This window comes from Cherax quadricarinatus, chromosome 23 (assembly GCF_038502225.1).
Source record: "Cherax quadricarinatus isolate ZL_2023a chromosome 23, ASM3850222v1, whole genome shotgun sequence".
NCBI classification, from domain to species: Eukaryota; Metazoa; Arthropoda; class Malacostraca; order Decapoda; family Parastacidae; genus Cherax; species Cherax quadricarinatus.
Window position 1 is genome coordinate 34651767 of NC_091314.1, and position 19600 is coordinate 34671366.

The window sequence follows — 19600 nt, forward strand, 5'->3', positions numbered from 1 at the left end:
CGGTGACGTCATTTGTTTACTCTTGAGCTTCGCCAAAGAATAGAACACTTTCACTACTGTGAGCGCAATTTCAAGGTACTTTTCGTTATGAAAGCAATCAAAATCATATCTATTTCTGTAATATATCTTTCATTCTATCAAATGAGACCGAAAAAATGAGATAACCATAACAACCATACATAAATATACCGCTAAGCAGCCGCTAATGGCTGAGAAGTGAACTCCGCTACTTATGGTCTGATTTCTTTCATTTTTGGTGTATGTGAAGAAGTATCTTTCCATCATACATTGCCCAAGTTTGAATAAGATAACCTAACAAACAACTGAGAAAATAATATAATAATAATAATAACAATAATAATATCTTTATTTACTACACATACATGTACAAGGTATGCAGGCCTAGCTGACATCAGTGACGTACTACTGTATAGAAAGCCACTTGTTATGGTGAGTATTTCAAGAAAATTAGGTCAGTGTCCCAGGATAACACCCACACTAGTCGGCTAACACCCAGGTACCCATTTACTGATGGGCAAACATAGACAACAGGTGTAAAGAAACACGCCTAATGTTTCTACCATGGCAGGGAATCAAATATTTACCAAAAATCATATATGGCTAACCCAAGCCAGGTATTAAAAATAAGCCACATTGACTTTTTTTTGTTTCAGGTTTATGGTGCAGTACGAGTGTATTTCACAGTTAGCCCTGTGCTGCACTCCGTTTTCTCTAATATAAGCCCCATGACAGGGATAGGAGAATGGTATTTGTATACCATATGTATGGAAAATTTTATAGGGGGTTACCTACATGTACCTCAACATTACATGCATACGAGTAATCTCATTGGGAGACAACAACCATATTGTTTACCATAGACACCCCGTGTAGACATGTGAGAAAACTTAACCACCCCTGGTCACTGCAGGTGGTCCCTTCGACCTCACAATCTTATCCATATCTACCCGAGACCAGTATAAATTGGATAGCACCCGTAAGTACGGCGCTACTAATTAATTGTGGACTGTATAGATTATATTAGTTTAACTGAATGAAGGGGGGGGGGGGTAGGTTACACATGGATATATCCATCAAGGAAAAACACTTGTATATAATCCCACTGCTTACCAGATATTCTCTGGTGGTCACTTGATGTAGCTGGATCACCCACAACCTATCCAATTACAACATACCTAACTGGCCAGTATCAGTCTGCTATAACTAGAAGGGTTACTTAACTGTGGGTGATTGATGCTCCTTATTTCCTCCATTCACCATCTCATTTCGATGTCCTGCTACACCGACACGGTTCTTATTCCAGCAGGACGAGGTATCCGTTGGTTTGTCCCGGTTTAGAAGTCGTGACTCCATATAAACTTCACTATCCTTGGGACAGGAACCACGAGGTCTACATGTGTTCACTCGGAGCAAGGCGACTTATTTCACTTCACGCATTCTCTTAACTTAGTGTTATTATCACTGATTACATTACAATTCACAAGACGATTTAATGTCTCCTAATTATTATACACAGAGGTCACTCCATTAAGATCTGAGACCAATGAGTGAGGACTAAATCACGGGTATTTTCCCCTGGACACACTCCATGGCTGCGCACCATTCGCCACGGGTCCTACCATTATTCACTAATTGTACCACTTATTATAGTGGTCCTGTAAATCACGTTCCCTCACTCTTCACCAGGGACAGTTACGACACTTCCTGTTATGAAGTGAGGCCTATATTAATCCTTAGGCCACCGTGAATGACAATTTCCTGGTCCCATGTTTTCACAGCCTCTTAACTCCATTCCAAACACTCCCGCTCCCTGATGCCCCGTCTCGACCTCTCCCCTGCCCATCAGTGCACGCGCAGAGCTTCCCTGTTGGTTCTATTCCATTTTCAAACACATTTTTTTTACCCATATCAATACATTAAACACCTATTAGGCACTATAGCTTCGGAACGTTAAAATATTTTCCAGAATATCCTCTTCATACCTCCGTCGAACTGCTCGGTGTTATGCCAAATATTATTTATTCTGGAATATTTAACATGTTTTATGTTATTTATATTGTTTATTATGTCATATTAGATCAATTGTGATAGGCAAATAAGCTGTAGTGTTGATATTAGCATAATAATTAAGCATATTCTCCTGCATCATGAGACCGAGCTCATGACAACCAACAGTGACTTCCAAGCCACCTTATCTTTAATAGATAATGTACTGTGTCGGTGCTTTACATAATGAGAAGCATTTCTTTTATTCACTGGAACCATGGCTAGGGCTAAAAGTAAGCAGGTTAAAACAATAAATTTATTTATTTATTTATTTATTTATTTATTTATTTATAATTTGAGCACACTTACAGAGGTACAAAAAAAAATACAGATAAGAGCAGCATGCCAAAGCCACTTATACTATGCATAGCATTACGGGCTGGCTTAAAATTAACTTAAGATTAACTAAGCAATGATGAAATCAGTGAAAAACATTAATGTAAACTGATTACTATAAAGCACAAGTGAGTATTACAAAGACAGGTCATATGGTTGCATGCATTGTTGTAAATTCAGTAGAATGGAGTATTCTGTTAGGTAGTGAATTTAAAAAATAATAAAGTTAGATTGGGTTTTAGGTTTAACATTTATGTGATATAATTGTGAGAAACATTTAAGATATACAATTTATAAGGTTCAGTTATTCAGTATTTATTTGGTTTTGGGTGAGTAAGTGATCTTTGAGAAGAGACTTGAATTTATAAACAGGTAGTGTTTCTTTTATATTAACAGGTAATGAATTCCAGATTTTAGGGCCTTTTATGTGCATTGAGTTTTTGCATAGCGTGAGATGGACACGAGGAATATCAAAGAGTGATCTGTGCCTTGTGTTATGGTCATGTGTTCTGTTGAGGTTGGCAAGGAGATGTTTGAGGGGAGGGTTAATATCAGAGTTGAGTGTTCTATGTATGTAATAGGTGCAGTAATAAGTATGGATGTTTTGTATGGTGAGTAGGTTGAGTGTATTGAATATTGGTGGAGTGTGCTGCCTGTAGTGAGAATTTGTTATCATTCTAACTGCAGCCTTTTGTTGGGTAATTAGTGGTCTGAGATGGTTACTTGTTGTTGAGCCCCATGCACAAATTCCATAGGTGAGATAGGGGTAAATAAGAGAGTGATATAGGGCCAGGAGGGCTGACTGTGGAGCATAGTACCGTATCTTCGATAGTATGCCTACAGTCTTGGAAATTTTCTTAGAAATTTGTTGTATATGTGTATGAAATTTGAGTCTATTATCAAGGTGGATTCCTAAGAATTTTCCCTCTGTTAGCTTTGTGATAGGTGATCCGTTTATCATTATGTTAAGAGGGACATCTGTAGCTCTGTTACCAAACTGAATGAAGTAGGTTTTGTCAATGTTTAGTGTAAGTTTGTTAGTACTCATCCAGGTAGATATTTTCTGTAATTCGGTATTTACAGTATTGGCTAGCGTGACTGGGCTCGGGTGGGAGAAGACGTATGTTGTGTCATCAGCAAATAGTGTGGGTTTGAGTAATTGAGAAGCATTTGGTAGGTCATTTATGTATAGGAGAAAGAGAAGAGGGCCAAGGACACTTCCCTGTGGGACACCAACTGTAATTGGTTGTGCAGAAGAGTTTGCCCCATTTGCGTACACATATTGGCTTCTGTTGCTGAGGTATGACTTGAGGTAGTTGAGGGAGTGCCCTCTTATACCATAGTGTGATAATTTTACGTGGAGCAAGTCATGGTCAACTGTATCAAAAGCTTTACGTAAGTCAATGAAGATCCCCAGTGGGACTTCTTTTTTCTCTATTGCAGTGTATATATGTTCTAGCATGTGTATAATAGCATCATTAGTATTTTTATTAGGCCTGAATCCAAATTGGCAGGGGTTGAGTATGTTTTGGGAGATAAGGTAGGAGTAGATTCGTTTATGAATTAATTTTTCGAAGATTTTTGAGAGAGGGTGTAAGTTGGATATTGGCCTATAGTTATTCAACTCTGTTTGGTCTCCTCCTTTGTGGATCGGGGTGACCCTTGCTATTTTGAGTACTGTAGGGAAGGTGGAGGATTCAATGGATTTGTTAAAGAGTGTTGCAATGATTGGTGATAGCACTTGTGACACTTTTTTGTATATAAAGGGTGGTAAGGTATTTAAATCTCCTGCCTTGTTTTTTAGTGCGTTGATAATAAGGGAGACTTCGTATGGGTTAGTCGGAGCTAGGAACAGTGTGTTCGGGTAGTTGCCGGTGAGGTAGTCATTTGGTGGGGTATCTGAGCTTGGGATTTTATTGGCAAGGTTTTGTCCTATAGTGGAGAAGAAATCATTGAGTCTGTTTGCTGTTTCTGTTGGTGGGAGTTGGGGTTCATCTGATTTTGCTAATTTTATTTCGCTATTTCGTGATATCTTTTTTGTTCCCAGAATTTCTGATAGGGTTTTCCAGGTCTTTTTTATATCACCTCGTAAGTTGGATAATCTGTTCTCATAATACAATTTTTTTGCCCTTCTTATCAGGCTGGTTAGGATTGACGAGTAACGTTTTGTTTGGTCTCTGGTTATGTGACCCATTCTGTACTGTTTTTCATATTGGTGTTTTGTATTTATGGATTTGAGAATGCTGGGTGTTAGCCAGGGACTGTTCAGTCTCTTAGCTGTCATCTGCTTAGTTTTTTTAGGGCAGTGCTTGTTATAGAGGTATTGAGTCTTTTTTAGAAAATTATTAATACATTCGTCAATATCTGTATTGATTTCTAGCTCAGTGTGCCAATCAATGTTTGCTAATGCTGTTGTGAAGTTATTAATGGCTGCCTCATTGTGAAGTCTGAAGGTGACTTTAGTAGTGTCTTGGGGTAATTTACCAAGAGTTGTTATGAGGAAAGTAGGGTAGTGGTCTGTGGTATTATCTGTAATTATGCCTGATTTTAAAGGGGATATGGTGTTGGTCCAGATGTGGTCAAGTAGGGAAACACTAGTCTCTGTAACTCTTGTAGGTTTTGTTACTGTTGGTAGCAACATACAGTTACTCATTGTGTTTGTGAATTCAGTAACGTGTGGGTCCTGGTCTTGCAGGAGATTTATATTGAAGTCACCTGAGAGTAGTAAGTGATCTTTGTTCATGCGTGCATCAGTTATCATACTTCCTAGGTTTTGACTAAATTGGCTAATGTTTGACTGTGGAACTCTGTAGATGTTTATCAATGTGAGAGGTTTTTGTAGGTATTTGGATTTGAATTTGGCTATTATATATTCCCCATGTTCATCTCTTGTGCAAGTATTAGTGATACATTCTAGTTGGTCTGAGTAGTATATGGCTGTGCCACCCCCTTGTTGGTCTGGCCTACAGTTGTGTATGGCTGTGTAACCAGGAATGGTATAGACATCTGTAGTATCAGGCTTTAGCCAGGTTTCAGTTAGTGTAATGATGGACATATTTGCATGTAAGGAATTTAGTAATGCTATGAGGTCATCGTAATGCTTGCTTAAAGATCTGATATTGTAGTTAAAGATAGTTATGTTGTTGTTGGCACTGAGAAGTGCCTTTGATTGTTCTGCAGTGTAGTAATTACAGTAACTGTTTGATTCATTTAAGTCATTAAATAAGAGGTTGGTATCTGGATCAATGCTTGTAATCATAAGATTTGTAGTGAATCTATAGTTAGAATTAAGTATAAAACAAAGTAAATAGTCTTAAGCTAAAAAATAGCACCTGAATTATTTAACAAATGTAAAATAATGAGCTAAGGTATTTTTTTTTTTTTTTTTTTTTTTTTAAGCTAAAATAAAGGAGACAATATAAAAGGGACTAGTACAAATAAAGTGATGATCAAATAATGGAGCTTGGGAATATGATAGTAGGTAGTACTATAAAATAAATGAGCTTTGGAATATAATGCCAAAATTGTGAACTTGTTCTACTTTAGCACCTGAGAATAGCACCTTGATTATTTTAACAATTGTGAATGTATAAGCTAGGGTAGTTATATAAAGCTAAAATAAAGGAGAAAATATATAAGGGACTAAAATTAAGTAATGGTAAACAAAGTTAAATGGACAGATGGTCACTATGAAATAATATTGGTTTAGGAGTAAGATCTGATTTGTAATATTAGATAAATTGAGCAGTTTATTGCACAATAAAAGTAAAAAAAATGAGGTAGTTGGTACTAGCTAGCAAAAGATAGTTTTGGTACTTGCAAAAAAGTAATTGGAATATACACTAATTGAATATACAATGTAAAGTGACTAAAAAAACAAGTAGTGATAAACAAAATTAAATGGACAGGTAAGAAAAAATGAATATTATTAATTTGGAGTAAGATTTGACTTTTAATTTAAAATTATGAGCAATTAATAGCAGTAAGAAAGTTATAGAGTATTGGAGGTAGTTGGCATTAGCTAGTGATGAAAAATAATAAAAATAATAATGTACAATATGATAGTAACGTACACTATATGCACCACACGTATATATGTATTAAGGGCACTTATTTAATCTGTTACAGAAATGTCAGCTTTTCTAAGGAAGGTAGAGAAATCATGTTCGTTTGAGATGGTATATTGTTGTCCTGTTGATGTTTTCCTTACTAGTATTTTCCCATCTCGCGTGAAACACTGATGTATTTTGTTTTCCTGTTTAAGTTTTCTCAGCCTGAACAGAAGGTTTTGACGTTTTTTTGTTAGACACTCATTTATGTACACTCCATTTTTCATTGTAATTGCTGATTTAATTAGGTCCTTTCTTTTATCGTATGAATGAAGTCGGATCATTATACTGTGTTTACTTCCTGGTTTTCCTAACAAACGCGTTTCTTTGATTTCATTGTTTTGCACGATGACTTGTACGTGGTTCTGTATTATCCTGATAGCAGTTTCTTTGCACTGTGCTTGTGTTATGTCACTAGGAATGTGTGGACTGTTTATTATAACTGCATCAGACAACTTATCTTGTTCAGTTTTGTCGTCTTGGAAATCAAGGTATTCATTTAGTCGAGTGTGCATGTTCAGATTCCAGTCCTTGATTGCTTCTTCAACCTTCATATTTATTGTTGTTATTTGTTCAGTGTGACTGGCTATAGCTGCTTTTAGAGTATTTTCTGTATCAACACTTCCCGATGTAATCTTCTCTTCAAGGTTTTGGATCTTATTCTCGAGGTTGGTTATCTTGGAATCTCGTCGCTCGAGTGCTGCTTTGATATCTTTGATTTCATTTTCTAGAGCAACGATGTAGTCCTTGATATTGTCAGGAATAATCGTACCTGAGTTATCATGGATGAATCCTTTGAAGGGAGTGGAGTTGGAGGGGGAGTCAGCCATGTTTGTTGTTGTTGTTGTTGTTGTTCCTTGGGTGGCGGCGGAGAGAGGGGTTGATGATACACTGGCGTCCTGCTGGGTAGACAAGTTGAGTTCTAGGGTCCTTGCTGTTATTCTTTTATTACTGGTGTTGTGTCTTCTGCGATATCCTTTCATAGTATCACTGAAGTAGATACTGTGTAGCAATGGAGGAGAAGGCTTGTTTTCTCGGAGCTTGGGTTAAGTGGTTGTCTGGCAGCGGAGGCAGTGTTTGGGTTAGCAGGGCTGTCTTCCTTAGATCTTCTAATTTTGTCAAGATTTGGGTTACATTCTTAGTATTCTTGGGTCATGTTGTGGTCTACGTGGGTTCATGTAGTTGAACTTTCACTTAGGCCATCACAAGTTTTGATGGGCGATGTTTTTTTTGAGAAAGAAGAGCTGGTAGGATACCGTTGCTGCCGCTGCCGCTGCCGCTGCCGCTATTAGCTGAGAAAAAGAAATTGGAATGACTTATGCAGCAAGTCGTGCCACCAAACAGTACCAGCAGGTTGGTGTGGCGACCCTGGAAATTTGAAATCATGCTAGCCAAAATTAGTGCCGAATAACTGATTGCCGAATTTGTGATGGCGGACCTGTATGGATGTCCTTAATGGTGAGCAGATTTAGACTTTTGAAAATTGGTGGAGTATGCTGGCAGGAGTGGGAATTTATCATTCTGACTGCTGCCTTTTGCTGGGTTATTAGAAGTCTAAGGTGATTTAATGTTGTTGATCCCCATGCACAGTTGTTGATCCCTATGCACAAATTCCATATCTGAGATAAGGGTATATGAGTGAATGGTACAGTGCCAGGAGAGCTGATTGTGGAACATAGTACCTTATCTTTGATAGTATGCCTACAGTCTTAGAGATTTTCTTGGTGATTTGTTGTATGTGTGTCTGGAACTTAAGGCTACTGTTAATGTGGATACCTAGGAATTTTCCCTCTGTAAGTCTTGTGACTGATCCATTTAGCGTTATGTTAAGTGGAACATTTGCAGCTTTGTTTCCAAACTGAATGAAATAGGTTTTATCAGTATTCAGGGTAAGTTTATTAGTCATCATCCAGGCAGATATTTTCTGCAATTTGGCATTGACAGTGCTGGCGAGTATGACTGGATTTGGGTGGAAGAAGACATATGTAGTGTAAGAAATCAGGTGTAGTAGCTCACCTGGCCACCCCACCCACATGTAATATAATTACTACGACATTTAAAGCGCCTCAGAGTAATGAAATGCATGTACAGTATAGTCCTTACCTTAAAAAAAATATTTGTATTCTTAATGTAGAGTGAGAAGTGAGTAGTATTTATTGTAAGATATCAGGTGTGAGAGGTATGATAGCCCACCTGGGCACCCCACCCACACGTAATATACTACGAGATTTAAAGTGCCCTAGAGCGATAAAATGCATATACAGTACACTCATTACTTACCTTTAAATATTTGGTCCTAATGTAGGGTGAGAGGTGAATAAATGAGAGAGAGAGAGAAATACATAAATGAGAGAGGACAGAGATGTGGAGTCTGTAAACAAACAGACGAACATGTCTGGTTATGGTTGATACATGTTCATATCCATGTTTGTGAAGCTTATACCTTAATACAAACACCTTTTATTGTGTACAAGTTGTCTCCACATTGGTTAAGTAAAGAGGAACACACTCATTCTCATGTAACACACCACTTTTAGAAGGAATGACGCTCTGAGTGAAGGCTTATGAAAAGAATAATTTTCTACAGTTACGCCCAGTAATACTATTGTGTACACATTTTCTTTGGTGTTGTGCTAGAGAAAACATTATTCTTTCCAACACTCTGACAAGATGACTGGAAAAACATCTCATATTTTCTTTTAATTTATTCTACTGTGGGGTGTTTTTGTCATGGTTTACATGCAATGTAGCATGTTTATTATATAATTTTGAGAAATATCATGGATTAATGAAAATGTCTATATTAACGTAATATACGACATTTAATGTGCCTCAGAGTGATTACTGCATATTATTATTATTATTATTATTAATATTAATATGGCATCTTCAAGACTAATAAGACACTCATAGTGATTTTAATGTGTGCCTGCATGCCAGCACAGTGTGTAAGTTTATTTAGGTACAGGTACACATATCTATGAAAGATGAGGTGAATCATAGAACTGATGAGGGGAAAAAGGTGAACGGTGCACTTCGGAGTCTGTGGAGACAAAGAGCTTTGTCCATGGAAGTAAAGAGGGGAATGTATGAGAGTATAGTTATACCAACACTCTTATATGGGTATGAAACATGGGTGGTGAATGTTGCAACAAGGAGAAGGCTGGAAGCAGTGAAGATGTCATGTTTGAGGGGAATGTGCGCTGTGAATATAATGCGGAGAATTTGTAGTTTGAAAATTAGGAGGAGGCACGGGATTACTAAAACTATTGTCCAGAGGGGTGAGGAGGGGTTGTTGAGATGGTTCAGACATGCAGAGAGGATGTAGGAAATAGAATGACTTTGAGAGTGTATAAATCTGTAGTGGAGGGAAGGTGGGGTAGGGGTTGGCCTAGGAAAGTTTGGAGGGACGGGGTATAGGAGGTTTTGTGTGAGAGGGGTTTGGACTTCCAACAAGCATGCGTGAGTGTGTTAGATGGGAGTGAATGGAGACAAATGGTTTTTTTTTAGGACTTGATGTGCTGTTGGAGTGTGAGCAAGGTAACATTTATGAAGGGATTCAGGAAAACTGGCAGGCTGAACTTGAGTCCTGGAGATGGGAAGTACAGTTTCTACACTCGGAAGGAGGGGTGTTAATGTTGGAGTTTATAACTGTAGTGAGCTGTATAGTCCTTGTGGCTTAGCGCTTCTTTTTTATAATAATAATAATAATAATAACTGTAGTGAAAGTGCACCTCTGGCAAGACAGTGATGGAGTGAATGATGAAAGTTTTTTCTTTTTCAGACCACCCTGCCTTGGTGGGAGACAGCCCATATGTTAATAAAAAATAAAAAAAATTAGGTACACATAAGTATCACTATCAGAGTATATATTAAATATGAAATAACTTTAAAAACGCTTGAAATTTTGGATAATTTCAGGACATAATGGAAAGACGCAGAGCTCACGAAGAATGTAAACAAATTGGGTGGCACTCGGTGACCATATTAGAGAGTCTGGCAGGGGGAGCTGTTTAATAATAATTTTATTTCAGCCTGATAAATGTTTGTACAAAGGAGTAAAACAATTGGGTGTACATGCCAGAAACCCCTTTATATGCCTATAGCGAGTTTTGGTCATAATTTGAAATGTGCACATTAGTGGAATGCTGTAAAGCGGGGCCCTACTGCAAAATATTGCAGTATATTTTCGAACACAAAAATGTGGCACATGCTGTGTTCTTTCCCCTCCTCACAGTGAGCTTCAGGATGAGTTTGTTGTCTTACAAGGAAGGTTTACATAATGTACATAACTTCCCTCGCCCATTACTTTGTATGTGTCCAATACCACATTTGGCCTGTGTTAGTGAATCATTCTTTTATTTTTTTATCATTCTATCCTGTCTCTGGTCAGTAACCCTGGCACCCAAGAGGAATTTAAATGAAGAAGCATAAGCATTTTGAAGAAAATTGATATACTAGATAAGCGTAAGAGTGGTCCACATGTGATAGAGAAGGTGCAAGGTTATGGAATGAATGAGGCATCAGTTCACACAGTTAAAAAAATGAGGCAAAGATATGATCTTGTGCAATATGTAATCCAGATTGTGACCTGAAAAGAATGACAAAGAGGTCAGTACAGCTGAATCAGATGGAAAAGTTGAGTGAGTGGATTGAGCAAAAACCCACTTAATTTCATCTTAATAAGGAAAAAAGCTGCAGTAACAGTGTTTGATGAGGAAGGAAGGCCTGAACAAGGGTGCTTGTTAGTACAGGGTGTTTCCACAAGTTCAAACTGTGTGGTTGGTTGCATAATACTGAGTTTTCAGGTAAAAGTGCTTCTGCTGACCACACTGCTGTAGGGCATTTCTCTACTGAGTTACAGAAAATTGTTTCTGAGGGTGGCTATGAGACAAATCTTTGGTGAAAGATGCCATTCAGAACTTAATCAGCAAGTAAAAAAAAAAAAAAAAAGAGCACAGGGATTCAAGACAGCAAAGGATTGTTTCAGTTTGCTCCTTTGTGGTAATACATCAGATGGTTGTAAGTGTTAAGCTGATGGTTATTTGCTACTCCAAGACTACCTGTGCTATGAAAGGTGTAGATAAAACTGTGTCATGTAGGGGGGTATTGGAACATAAGCATAATCGGGGAATATGGGAGTAAGGGAGTATGTATAGGCAGGGGATAGGCAGGCAAGGTGGTAGGTAGGTAGGTATGATTGGCGGAGGTAGGTAGGAGAGATAAGTGTGAAGGTGGTTATGTGAGGTCACTTGTGACTACATCACCTCTCATTACTCTACACTCCACACTGCTCACCCTCTCACTACTTGAAATAAAATAATGAATAGAAGAGCAAATAACGGGGACAGTGAATATTACTATTCTACTCAAACACAGTTTATTATTAAGTCCTTGTACAATAATATATTTTGGAACAGGAGTACATTATTGGGGTTTAGATAAATGGGGTGGTACACATAAGCAGTGAGACAGGGAATACAATCAACTTGACGGAAATGAATATAACTTACAATATGGAACTAAGCCACAGGTCCCAAGACCTACACAGCACGAGTACTGCACCAAGCCAGTACTCTGCCCAATGCCTCCAACAGTCTCCTCCAGAGACTTCAGCAGCCTTCTCCCGAGCCCTGCACCCCAGCAGCAGCTCCGCACGAATTTCTCTGCTCAGAGCTCTGCACCCAGGCCTGAGCTCTGCACGAATCTCCTCTGCTCAGCTGTTCCTTGGGCTTATATGGTGGTCCAAGCACCCTCCACAACCACGCGTACGACCTGACGCCTGGATCTGACGCCAGTGATGAACAAAGGAGCTGATACATAAGCCAAAAAGGCGTGTCTCTTACAGACATTTGCCAAGGCAAGGTGACCATATAATTGGTTAAATTAGGTCTCCCAAGAGACCTCACAAGCCCAGCTGAACTACATCACAACTGCCTTACCAGTTGTTGGAGGTTAAATCAGTTAGCATGTATAATAGGAATTATTTATTGACTGGTTTAAGCATCAGTGAAGTAGTGTTTTACCTGCACAGCAAAAACTTTGTATTCAAGGCTGTCCTCATGCTTGATAATTCCTGTATTCATCTGTAGGCTTTGTTGGATGTTTATCCTCTTGTAATTTTTTTTTACCTCTATATACAGCATTCCTAGTACAACCATTGGATTGTGAAATTATTTGGACATTCAAGCATAACTACACATGGAAAGTGATGCAGAAACTTGATGCAGCAATTCAGAGGCGTCACTAGGGCTGGTGTCACCCGGGGCGGAATTTTTGGTGTCACCCCCATGAAATCCAAGGGTGGGGGGCGATGAGGGGAGTAAACTCCAGCTACGTCAGTACTGCATACCCAATAACTAACGTTTAGCAATGAGAATGTTTAAGGGCCATAAACTGAACAGGAGAATACTTTTCAGCTTTATTAATAAAATAAATAATCATAGTAATTGTGAGGAAACATTAACTCAAATACCACTTTGAGTACAGGCAACAGATCCTACATTTATTCATCTGCAACAATGCAAAAAATAAAACTTGAAAAATAAAGAAAAACATTGCAATATCAGAGAAACACTAGTTCCGATTTGACCTTGAGTACAGGTAGCATCTCAGTGAATCTGATCTTACATTTCCTTGCCTTCAGTCCTACAAAATCATCTATCACATCATCAGAATCAATGATTTTTGCTATATAGGCCTATTTGTATTCTGTAATCATATAATAGGCTATATAGAAACGAACAATTCTTCTCTTACATTGGTGCAGCACTGTTTTGGGCATTAGTGTCACCTTCTTTAGAGGCTTTCCTCTTCAAGGGGGGCTCCTTGGCATGGTGAAGAGGCTTTTGGTCTGAGGAATTAGGCCTGTCGGTCTCCTTCCTCAGACTGAACCTAATTACTCCCCAATCCCCCCTTCCCTATCCCATCCTCCCCTTTTTCCTTTCCTCCTCCTCTTCCCCGCTCCTCCCTTTTACCCTTCCTCTTTTTGGCCTTTGGGATTTTTCCCACAGGCGCACTAGTTCCTGGGTAGGGGAAAGGGTACCGGGGTCCATCCCATTCTGTTGAAGTTCTTATCGGTGGCGTAGTGTGCCATGGAATCTGGATCGCCTGGGGATGTCCCGAACCCTCTCCGGTATTCCGGAGGGTGGCTTTGGGTGTCTTTCAGGCGACGAGTGTATCTCTGGAAGCCACCTTTCAGATTCCGGGGGTGGTGGCCGAATATCTGGCTGCCCTCTCTTTTGTCCACCGAGGTAGCTCGGCAGATGTGAGGTTGCTATCCCGGATTGCTGGTTTACTGGCTTGAAGGGTAGGGTATGGCACGGGTTCCATGCTGCATCTGTGCTACTTGCGGTGCTGAGGTCCTCTTGGGCATGGAGGGATATTTCTGGCCCTTTCATTCCTCCTAGGAACTATTTCTCCCTGGTCCCCCTTTTTTTTATTCTTTTTTTTATTTTATTTTCTACTTTCCTTTTTTTTCTTAAAAACAAAAAGAAAGAAGTAACCTAACCATGGAGTTCCCGATCCATGACCCCGCTACCCCTGGGCCCATTATTGTTACCGCACCCTGTTCTGACCTCGCCTCATCTTTTGACCACTCTTTGGACACTCCTAAGGCCCCTGTACCTTTTGCTGGTGCTGTTTCATCACCCGCTTCAGGTGCCGGGGTTTCGACTGACTCCGATTTGTCTGACCTTTGCTCTCCTTTGACTATGCTTCTGGCCTCTCCCTCTATGGTGCGGCAATTTTCGAATCGCCAGCCCGTCCCGCATCGGACCAACTCTGGTCCCACTTCTAAACACCAACGACAATCTCCTGATGATGTTACTTCGTTACCTTCCCATTCTACTCGGAAAAGACCGACACGTCATGCACTCCCTCTCCACGCTCAGTTTTGGACCACACAATGGACTAAGTTCTTTACTTTAAGACCGACTTCTTCTACTGCCTATCTTTCTGAAAATAGTATTGGCAAAGTGCTCCTATGCCATGTTGGTAGAGATATTTCATTTCATGCTTTCAAAAGCGGTATGCGCATTATCACTGTCCAGAATGCTACCCAAGCTCATGATCTTTCTCTCCTTTCTCATATCCATACTACTCCTATCACTATTGAAAAACATCTTTCTCTCAATTCTTGTAGTGGTACTGTCATTCTGCCCCATACCATAGTCCAACAGAATTTCCAGACATGTGGCAACGACATTCTTGAACAGCTGGAACTTCAGGATCTCCCAATCCTTAAAGTAGATACTTATGCCCTTCCTGCCCACAGGCGGAGACGATACCCTTGCAATGTGGCTCGATTAACTTTCGACAGCCATGAACTGCTGTCCTCTGTTTATGTAGCAGGACATCGGTTACAAGTTCCAAAGGTGATCCCTACACCGCAGCAGTGTAGAAATTGCTGGCGATTTGGCCACCCAGCAAAATATTGCAGATCTGTAGTCGAATGCCCAGTCTGTGGTGCCGATGACCATTTTAATACATCTTACAGTCGACCTCCCTCTTGCCTTAATTGTCATGAGGCTCACCCTTCGTACTCTTGCCGTTGCCAGGTCTACTTAAATGAGCAGGAAATTCATTGCCTCAAAGAGGCAGAAGGTCTCCCTTATGCTATGGCAGTTTCCCATCTCCGCCTCCAAGGGAGACTACCCTGTGTTTCTTATTCTCGTGTTTCAAAACGTCCCCTCTCTTCTACGGTCCCATCTTCTGCAGCCTCCTCTGCGGCTGCCAGTCCCATAGTCACTCCTGTATCTAATTCTTTTGCTGTCTTGGGCTCAGACGTCCCTACTTCAACACCTCAGTCTGTTCTCACTTCGTGTTCTCCCTCACAAACCCTGGTATCGACAAGACCTCGTACGACACCTCCTCCCAATCGTCCCTCTACTTCTCAGAAGTCCAAAAAATCCCCTTTAACCCCTCCTTCCCTTCATCCACCTCTACACTTTACCTTCCCGGTCTCTGTACCTGGGTCTTTCCCTTTTACTGGCTCTGTTACAAGTGTGGAGGTTCATCCTCCTCCTCGTACTGTGCCTTCCTCCCCTGTCCCCTCCCAAGTTTCTTCCTCTTCTGCCACCTCCCAGGTTTCTGCCTCTTCTCCCCTCAAGGAAGGTTCCTTGATGTTGGTGAGGGGCTCTTGATTTAGGGAATTGGATCTGTGCTCCAGTTCCCCGAATTAAGCCTGAATGCCTTCCACATCCCCCCCCTAGACGCTGTATAATCCTCCGGGTTTAGCGCTTCCCCTTGATTATAATAATAATAATCTGCCTCTTCTGTCCCCTCCCACACTCCTCCAGTTCCCTCCACCCTTTCACCCCCCCCTACCTTGGTACAGTCCATTACAGTTCCGATCTTTACTCAAACTCCTCCTCCTTCCATCTCCAATATTGTCTCCCATACGATGTCTCTGAACTCCAAAACACTTGAAGCAATCTCTGAATATATTGCAGAAACCAAACCATCAATGGACACTGATCCACCCTTTGTTCCTTTTCTTTCCTCTTCTCCATCTGCGCAACTCCTTTCTTCACAGCGCACCATTCTTTCACTGCTTGAACGTTTTCTGCTGCCACCGCATGTTGACTTTTCTAACTCCTCTAGTCCGTAAGTACCCTTTTCTGCGAATTTCTAGTATCTTTATTGTTGTCAATCATGGCCTATTTACAGTGGAATATACGCAGCCTCAGAGGTAATCGGGGTGAGCTTCAGACGTTGCTCTCCCAATTTTCCCCGTTGGTGTTTGCTTACAAGAACCAAAATTAAACTCTGCTGTTATCTATCTCATCTCAGGCTATAATTTATTGTATTTTTCGGATCCTTTTCCTGATGGGACCTTTAACGAAAGTGCCCTTCTTCTACGCACTGATATTCCGTACCATCAGCTATTTGTTCGTACTTCGCTGCATTACACAGCACCCCGTATCCACCTGCATAGGTGGTATACACTCTGTTCTTTGTATCTCTCTCCTTCTCTAGCATTATCTATTCTGGATAATGCCTTTCTTGTTTCGTCATTACCGCCACCACTTCTGTTACTTGGCGATTTTAATGCCCATCATTTCCTCTGGGGGGTCTCACTGTGATTCCCGTGGCATTCAGCTAGAGGCTTTTCTTGCTTCCCACCCCCTCCATGTTTTAAATACAGGTACTCACACCCATTTTGATCCTCGTACTCATACTCTCTCTTGCATCAATCTCTCAGTCTGCTCTTCCTCCACTGCACTAGATTTCACCTGGTCTGTTCTCTCAGATTTACATGACAGTGATCATTTTCCAATCATTCTTACTTCCCCTTCATATTCACCACCTCTTCGTAACCCACGCTGGCAGTTTGATCAGGCAAATTGGGACCTTTACTCACAACTGTTTTTAATGAGGTTCCTTCTTCGTTCTCCATTGATGAGCTTTTACAACTCTTCTCATCCTCAATTTTAACCGCAGCTTCTCATTCTATACCCCAAACCTCGGGCAGGCATTCTCAGAAATGTGTACCTTGGTGGTCTCCTGCTTGTGCTCATGCAGTATGTTTGAAATGCACTGCATGGGGCAGGTACCGGTATAATAGAACCACTGAGAGGTTTCTTGATTTTAAGCAGAAGCGTGCGATCGCTCACCGTGTCATCCGTGATGCTAAATGTACTTGCTGGCGAGATTATGTTTCAACCATCACCTCTCCTTCCTCTATGAGTGCAGTCTGGAAAAAAGTACGGAAACTGAGTGGTAAATATTCTCCTGACCTGGCTCCTGTTCTGCGGGTTGCCAGTGTTGATATAGCAAACCCTCTAGATGATGCCATTGAAATTGGCAATCATCTGGTCCGTATTTCTCTGGGGCTCCATCTCTGCCCCTCGTTTCTTTCCTTGGACTTTTTTTTTCTCAGAGAAGAACAGTATAATGTGCCTTTTACACTTCATGAACTGGAGGCAACACTCTCAGCTTGCCGATCATCGACAGCTGGGCCCGATGACATTCATATTCGTATGTTACAACATTTACATCAGTCAGCCCTTGCAGTCCTCTTGCGCCTTTCAATCTTATTTGGTCACAAGGAGTTCTTCCAGAGCTGTGGAAATCTGCCATTGTTCTCCCTTTCCTCAAACCGGGTACTACGGGACATGAAGCCTCCCACTATTGTCCTATTGCGCTTACCAGTGCAGTTTGCAAAGTGATGGAACGTCTGGTAAATAGACGTTTAACCCTTTGACTGTTTCCGACGTATAAATACGTCTTACGAGCCAATGTTTCTGACGTATTTATACGCACAAATTCTAGCGGCTTCAAATCGAGCGCCAAAGGCCTGATAGGCCTACACGGGAGAGAATGGGTCTCAGTGGTCGGTGTGCACCCTGTGAAAAAAATCTGGGACCTAGCGGTGCATTGTGGGAACGCCATGTTGTCAGTCCATTTTCACCATGCCTCTCGGTAAGAAGTTCCTCACTCCTCGGCGGATTGGAGGTCTTTTGTTCCCAAGTGATAGCTCTAACAGCGACGAAAGTGTCAGTGACAGTGAATTCAAGGGTTTTCAAGTGAGTGTTACCGAAAAAAGTGCCCAGGATAACGTAAATAGTGACGAAAACCCAGATGACCCACAACCTTCGACCTCTGGTGCTGTGCCGGCTTGTTCACGTTCGCCTGTACCAGGACGAAAGAGGAAACTATTTGGTCGTGTACAACACCCTGATGATAGCAGTGATAGTGATAGTGATAGTGATTTCAAGGTCATTGAAAGCAGTTCTAGTGACAGTGAGAGTGAATATTCCCCAGTGAAGCGCCAGTATGTACGACGTAGCATGCGGTCTGGTAGTGTTTCATATGTTGTTCCAAGGGGAAGGAGAAACTCTGGGAGCACATCCCGTGGCCCAACACCACGACCTGATAGTGAAGATGACGATATTGTAACGATGGGTATGAATGGTGACAGTGAGGGAGGAGGCAGTGGTGGTGATAGTGAGGGTGGCACGGCCCATGTGGCACCATCACCGGGCCACGCTACTAGCCACGCGGCTGACTCAGCAGAACAACCAGCCTCACCCTACCCCACACTGCCACAACCTGCACCACCACAACCTGCACAGCCACAACCACAGCCACAACCACGGTACAATATCCAGACCCCACCAGCAGACCGCATCTGGGATTGGCAGGACGGTGACGAGTTTGTTCCCAGTCCCCATGACTTTGATGAAACACAAAGTGGAATAAAGCCATCTTGTCCACTTGGGAACAATGCCAGTGAACTGGACTGCTTTGAGTTATTCTTCGATGAACCCCTGATGGACATCATTGTCAGGGAAACCAACACATACTGTGAATACACCATGGCAAATACAATTCTCTCACCAAAATCACGGCTACACAAGTGGAAGGAGACAACTGTGGCAGAGATGTACCTGTTTTTTGCCACAATAATGCTTATGCCACATGTGTATAAGCACACTGTCACCACATACTGGACAACAGATCGCCTGATTTCAACTCCAGGTTTTAGTGACATTATAGGTGTCAATCGTTTCCTGATACTGTTGCGTATGTTACACTTTTCAGACAAAACCAGGCCTGACAGAAGCGACAGGTTATATAAGATAAGAAATGTGTTTATGTACCTGAAACAAAAGTGCTGCATGTATTTTTATCCCTTCAGGAAGCTTGTTATTGATGAGTCCTTGATTTTATTCAAAGGAAGACTCTCATTCAAGCAATATATACCAAGCAAGAGGAAACGCTTTGGTATAAAGCTATTTGTACTGTGTGATTGCAGAAGTGGTCTTGTTTTAGATATTATTGTGTACACTGGCAGTAATACTTTGAGAGATACCATGAAGTTATTGGGTATCTCTGGTGATGTGGTTCGAACAATGATGGAACCATATCTTGGTAAGGGGCATATGTTATTTACTGATAACTGGTACACAAGCCCCTTACTCAGTGATTTCTTGCGAGTGAACTTGACAGACGTGTGTGGCACAGTGCGTGGTAATCGCAAACATATGCCAAGGTTCGACGCTGGCACTCGCAGAGGTGAGGTGCAAGCCTTTGCTGCCAATGACATCATGGCATTTCGGTGGCATGACAAACGTGATGTCACA

At 41.1% G+C, this 19600-nt stretch overlaps 1 protein-coding gene across 13 annotated transcripts in view; it reads left to right on the plus strand.

Moving 5' to 3' along the window:
- LOC128685704 (acyl-coenzyme A thioesterase 1) overlaps nt 1–19600 on the plus strand; it is a 326051-nt gene that overhangs the window by 272022 nt on the left and 34429 nt on the right. The gene's annotated exons all lie outside the window — the stretch shown is intronic.